The sequence below is a fragment of the Lepus europaeus genome, chromosome X (genome assembly GCF_033115175.1).
Source record: "Lepus europaeus isolate LE1 chromosome X, mLepTim1.pri, whole genome shotgun sequence".
NCBI lineage: Eukaryota > Metazoa > Chordata > Mammalia > Lagomorpha > Leporidae > Lepus > Lepus europaeus.
Window position 1 is genome coordinate 125,458,428 of NC_084850.1, and position 6,792 is coordinate 125,465,219.

Below are 6,792 nucleotides of genomic sequence, written 5' to 3' on the forward strand. Positions count from 1 at the left end.
ACTCCCCTACCATGCTTCGGAGCAGGAGCAGCAAGGGCCTCGCAGTTACAGCGAGAGGAGCCTATAGCCCTGGTGGCAGGAGGCTTGGTAGCCTCACAGAAAGTCTGCAGATGAACTTGCTCAGTTTATCAGTACAGTGGTGCATGGAGACAGTGTCCTGGACCTGATTGGGAAATATGTGCTTCGGAAGCAGACTTCTTAGGTTGCAATCTTGAGACCAAGACTTAAAACAGTGTGGGCAGGGCCATGACATTTCTCGAAACCCTTCTCTTTGGCTGGCCAACAGATGGTGGCTCTAAATCTGCAGTGCAGTCAGGTTAGAAAAGAAGAAAGTGTTTAGAGCGTGAGTAGAGCCATTATTTGAATAGTATGAAACATAATGGTTTCTTTGGTAACCAAGCCAGGGAGACACCCACACAGAGTTAGAATGCACTGGGCTCCTTTCTGTTCCCCACCCCACCCTCTAATCCAACAAGATGAAAATACTCTAAAGAGATAAATGAGATGAAGCAGCATTTCATGTAAGGAGGGATTTGTTCCCTGTGAGAATACATCAGTGACCTGTCTCTTATCTTGTGGCCAGCCAGATCCAGCACATTTTAGTCATGAATCTTTGTTTGCATGGTCACCCAGATGGTTCCCTATTTGCCCAGAAATCAGCACTTACATAGATAGGGCACTGAGAAATGTGAGGCAGAAACAACTGAGAACCATTTAACCCATTCCACACTGCACGTATCATTAGTGCTAACTGGGCAGAGACAGCACATAAAACGCAAAACAAATTTGAAAGGAAGCCATTTTTTCATTTAAGAGTAATTTCTCTTCCACTCTGTAATTTCTCTTCTGGTTGATAAAGTTCCAAATCCCGATTCTGGGTGAGGGTTTAAAATTGTCAAATAACAGGATTCACATGCGAAACAGTCCAAAGGAAAAGACTCTTCTAGATTCCCAGTGCCTTTGGCCAGCAGAATTTTCTGCAGTGATGGAAATGGTCTCCAGCTACTCTATCTAATGTGGAAAGCATTGGTCACAGAAGGCTATTTAAAATTCAATTTTCATAAGTTAAAATTGAATTTCACATAAAATTGTTGGTTAGTTTATATAAAATGGCCCTATGTGCCTAGTGGCTAGTAGATTGGAGAGTTCAGTTAGAAGTTCAGAAAGAAGGGGCTGGCATTGTGCAGCAGTGGGTTAAGGTGCCATTTGCAATGCAGCCATCCCATTTGAGTGTCCCTTCAAGGCTCCACTGCAGTTCCTGGCTCCTGGTTTCAGCCTGGCCCAGCCCCAGCTGTTGTGGCCATTTGGGGAGTGAACCAGCAGATGGAAGATTTTCTCTCTCTCTCTCTCTAACTCTGCCTTTCAAATAAATACATCTTAAAAAAAAGTTCAGAAAGAAAGGATGATTTTTGTTCCTGTGAAGTCACCAAGTGGCAGTTTTGTCCTTCATGTTTCACTGTACTGTTTTCTTCTGGTGTCAGCCTTGCTCATCTGGAAGCCACCCCAGGGTTCCCGGCAGCTACATTTTACTTAACTGTTCTAATAATAGTGTTCCCCTGGCCCCAGGCATTCCACAAACACCACCTCATTAACTCCTCCCAAGTCCCAAAGGCACAGGTAGGGAGCACAGATAATTATGTATAATTTTGTAAAAGAGGAAAACAAACACTGGTCTAAGATGTAAATTATTAGCAGCAAAGGGCCTTCTGGAATTCCACTGTTATCTTCTTTGGCTTTGTTGGCCTTCATAGCAGGAGTTTAGTGTTTTCTCATGTTAGGGTAAAACATTCCTCACACATGTTGCCTTAAAAGAAAGAACTACCACATCCAGTTATAGATAGAATATTGTTTGATAAACATGAGATTTAAGCAGCTAAATATTTACTTCCTTCGCATTCCTACTGCAAGGCTTTGGACTGCACCTTCTGCCTGGGTAACTAGGATCATTTGAAATGGACTACTTGACTGGAGTAGTCAGTCCTCCTCAATTGTTGTTTGCCTCTTGCAGAGATGTAATATGCTGTTATTAAAAAGCATCTTTTCCCTTATGCATAGTGACCTGGAAGCATAGCCATATGCTAACCATGGAGTCACAGGAATGAGGTGCTCCTTGAACCTCCTTTATACCATGGATATTTGGGAAACCCTTACTAAGACCCACCAAGTGTGCCTGGGACTGTGGATATAAAGTCAGCAAGCCCAGACAAGATTACAGCCTGTGTAATTAAGGAACTGATAAACATTAATCAAACAATCAAGACTTCACACACAGAGACACACACACATACACAGACACACACATAATGGCACATACAGCAAGTGTCATGGAAGAGGACTGCTTGAGCTGGTAATAGGGAAAGTTGCTACAATCAGGGAAATCACAGATGGCTTGTCTGGAACCAACTAGGTGACAGATGACATGAGCAAAGTGTTCCAAGAAGAAGGAGCAGTATGTGCAAAGGCCCTGAGGTGACATGGAACATTGTGAGTGCTAGGGAGTGTAAGAAGGCTATTTTAGGGGAAATATCAGAGGGAAAGTGAGTGCAAGGTAGGAATGGAGAGATTGGTAGAAGGTAGACCAGGCAACACCTGCAGGCTACTTTAGAATGTTACATTTTTACCTTGTGAGAAATGGGTGTCAATGAAATGTTCTTGGCAGAGGGTGTGGCCTGTGACAGATTTACATTTTAAAAAGGTCACATGGGTTGACTTGGATAGTGGCTCAGCCAGGAAGTAGTGTGCCTTTGACTTGCAAATGCCATTCATTCTTTGCATCTGGCTGTATTCTAAGCTTTTTCAGGCAGCTTCAGGATGTGTTCTTAACCACATTCTTCATGTATTGCTGAAGTCTTTGAGTTTAATGGGGTTCCCTCACTTTTCTGCTAGAGCTGACATCAGCAGTGGTGGGTGGTGGGGAGTGGGGAAGTCTGGCCTGCAGAGCTGTAGGAAGACCTTCTCTGACTGGTGAGTGTAGCACCTAGGGTCTGGTCTTTTCCTGTCTTGGATCTTTGTTGCTCATTGTCTCCAGAAAAGATAAACACCATCATTGCCCTTTTCACTTTGATATCCTTAACATATGCTGACTTGAAAGTCCTGTTTCTAATTCCTGTCCTACAGTGTTTTTGTCTTACTGTAGTCCAGGCTTTGAGACCAACTAGGAATGTAACACAAGGGTGTCTGGGGTCGTGCTTGACGTGTAATGATTCCAGTTGATCTCTATAACGAAAAAGGAAAAGGAGCCTGAGGTTCTATTACGCTTTTCCTGTGTGTGTGTTCCAGGGCTCGCTCCTCCTGATTCACATGGCGGTTACTCACACAGGCATCCGCACGTCTGCACCCCCGCCCACCTTCGCCTTTACTCCCTCGTGGTCCTTCAGCTTGCATGCCCGTTTCAGCTCGCCAGAGGCCTTTCCTGCCCGTGACTAGGAAGGCGCCCCCCCTCCCCGGGGGGTGGGGGGTGGGCTACAACCTCATGACCTCTGCTCACAAATGTAGCTTCTCCTTACTTTCCTGCTGTTTGGTCAGCATCTGCCTGCTGGATGGGGAGGTCTCTGGGGCCTAGTACCTTGCCCTGGACTGCACTCCCTGTCTGGTCCCCTGCACCAGCACAGCACCTGTTCGCTCAGTGTTTGTGGACACGGAAATAGCACTTAGAGGAGCTTCCTTGAGCTCAGGGCCTTTTTGTCTTGTGTCTGACCTTCTTTGTCTCCCAACCCCTGACGAATTGATGTAAACTTGTCCTATTGATTTCAGCCAGCTCACGTGTAATTTGCAGCAGAGATGCCAATATTCAAGTGACTGCAGCTTGCCACTTACCACAAATATATTGAATAGAGTCCATTTAAAATGGGAACAAGATACTGAGTAACATAAAAGACACAGGAATGTAGTGAAGTCATTAAGAGCACAGACTGACACCAGAATGTTAGGATCCAAATTGTGGTTCTGGGATTATGAGGATTAAATGAGTTAGTTTACATAAATCACTTTACCGTAGTGCACTGCACATGTGTTAGCTGTTGTTATTTTGTAGTTGGTATGGAAAAAGGCAGGTAATGTACTAGTAAAGCCCATATAGCAAAAATGCTCAAGTTCATTTTTGGCTCCTTTTTTTTTTATTTGACAGATAGAGTTAGACAGTGAGAGAGAGAGACAGAGAGAAAGGTCTTCCTTCCATTGGTTCACCCCCCAAATGGCTGCTACGGCAGGAGCTACGCAGATCCGAAGCCAGGAGCCAGATTCTTTCTCCTGGTCTCCTGTGCAGGTGCAGGGGCCCAAGCACTTGGGCCATCCTCCACTGCCTTCCCGGGCCACAGCAGAGAGCTGGACTGGAAGAGGAGCAACTGGGACTAGAACCCTGCGCTCATACAGGATGCCGGCGCCACAGGCGGAGGATTAACCAAGTGAGCCACCTTGTTGGCCCCTTAGCTCCTTTTTTATAGGTTGAAAATGAGAAGTTTACAGTATTCACAGTTTATCCTTTTGCTCAATAAATTGATTTGCCTTTTTTTAAAGTTCCTATATATTTTAGTATCATGCAGATGGTAATGGAATTAAATTGTTTTTCCTCTGAAGTTTACTGCAAACAGTGGAAAGGGAGGGAAGACTAGGAATATTGAGATGACGCTGGTAGAATTAAATAATTTTGAGAAGCTTAAAAAAGGGTGTAGGGCGGCGTCGCGGCTCACTAGGCTAATCCTCCGCCTTGCGGCGCCGGCACACCGGGTGCTAGTCCCGGTCAGGGCACCGATCCTGTCCCGGTTGCCCCTCTTCCAGGCCAGCTCTCTGCTGTGGCCAAGGAGTGCAGTGGAGGATGGCCCAAGTGCTTGGGCCCTGCACCCCATGGGAGACCAGGATAAGCACCTGGCTCCTGCCATCGGAACAGCGCGGTGCGCCCGCCGCAGCGCGCTACCACGGCGGCCATTGGAGGGTGAACCAACGGCAAAAGGAAGACCTTTCTCTCTATCTCTCTCTCTCACTGTCCACTCTGCCTGTCAAAAATTAAAAAAAAAAGGGTGTAGGGGGCCCCAAGGTTGCTGAATTAGGCTCCCTAGGTGCATTCTGTGGGTTGTTGTGTATATGTGTGTGTATGTATGGAAAATACTGCACTAGTAGGAGTAGGTTTAAGTGTGCATATTTTAAGATTTTCATTAAAGCCAAATTTATGCACAGAAAGATGTGTATGCATCATAAATGCACACATGGAACCAACACCCAGATCAAGAAGCAGAATATAACCAGCATCCCAGAAGCTCCTTCTAATCACTAATCCCCTACTCTCCTGATCTCTAATGCTGTAGATTAATTTTGCCTGTTTTTATCTTTTTGTTGTTGTTTTTTGTTTAGACTCGTACAGTATATATTATTCTGTTTCTGGATTTTATCTTCAATATTATGTGTGTGAGAGTCTTCCATACTGTTGTGTGTAGTTGTATGCCATTCATTCACATGCTGTGTTATTCCACTGTGTAGAAATGTATTTTCCAGTCTATAGTTGCTGGGCATTTGAGGGCTTTCACTTTGGGGCTATCATGTGCTGCTGTGAACATCCTGATGCATCATCCAGTGCACGTGTGTGTTTTTGTTCGATGTATGCCTATGAGTGGAAGAACTGGGTCAAAAGGCACATGCATATTCAGTGTTAGTAGATTTTATGTGTACTTTTTAAGTACTAGTGGTGATTCTGATTCCTAGCCAAGGCTGAGAACCACCGATCTATAATATCTAACCAAAAGGAAGGTTTAAAGCCATGCTATCAAAGCTTGGATGAGCTCATTAAAGATGTAATATTTAGGAAGATGAACTACAAGGATCATCCACACTGCCTCACAAATAATGCCAATAGCTGTTGCTTCAATAGTTATCCTGCCTTTTCCACAGGGGTTGGGGTGAATGGGTTAATGCCAGACCCTGCTCTCTCACTTTTTTTCCCCCTTGGCTCGACCCTGATTTTTCTCAGGTTCAGCAAAGTGGAATGCCAACCAAGAACTGGGACTGAGAGGAAGCCTTGCCAAGTACTGTTAATTATTAATGAAATGAATTTGCATCAAACCAGAGGGGATTAAAGTGGCTTAAAATGAATAGCAAGTTCTTGATAAGACTTTTCCTATTCTCAGGTGATTAGAATGATGCACTCATGTTGGAGCACATTAATTTAATAGAAGCACTGCTCTCCCAGGTACAACTTGGAGTTGTATGTTAGCCCAGCCCAGGGACAGCAGGTTCCTAAGCAATTTCTGTTTATGTGGCTGTGGTGAAATGAAGTGACACGAACACAACACATTAAGCTGAAAAAGCTCTTTAAGCATACCTCAAAGCAGAGTATCCTTTTTCACAGCACCACCACAAGTACTGGGGAGAGAAAAAGACCCTGTTGTATAGCACCAGGAAGACCTCAGTTTAAAGCCCAGCTCAGCTGTACTTGCCCTATGACCTTGTGCAAGTTACCTACCTCATAAAGCCTTCAATTTCTTCATCTGTAAAGTGGGATAACCATGCCTACTTCACGGGGTTGCATATATGGTGTCTGGCTTGCAAGAGGCACCCCGTAAGTAAGCAATTATTATTGCATGTGGTGCTGTGCGGGAATCTGTTGAGAGTATCCCTGTGTGGCAGAAAATAGCAATGGAGAAAAGATGATGCTCTAGAAGCTAGCCTTATTGAAAATTGAAAATTTTTTCTGCTGCAGATCCAGAGAAGGTCTTTAAGTCTGAGCAAAACATCAAGAGATTGGCTACTGGAGTTTTCTGCTAGTTCAATAATCACACTTGCACACAAATGTGCAAATCAAGT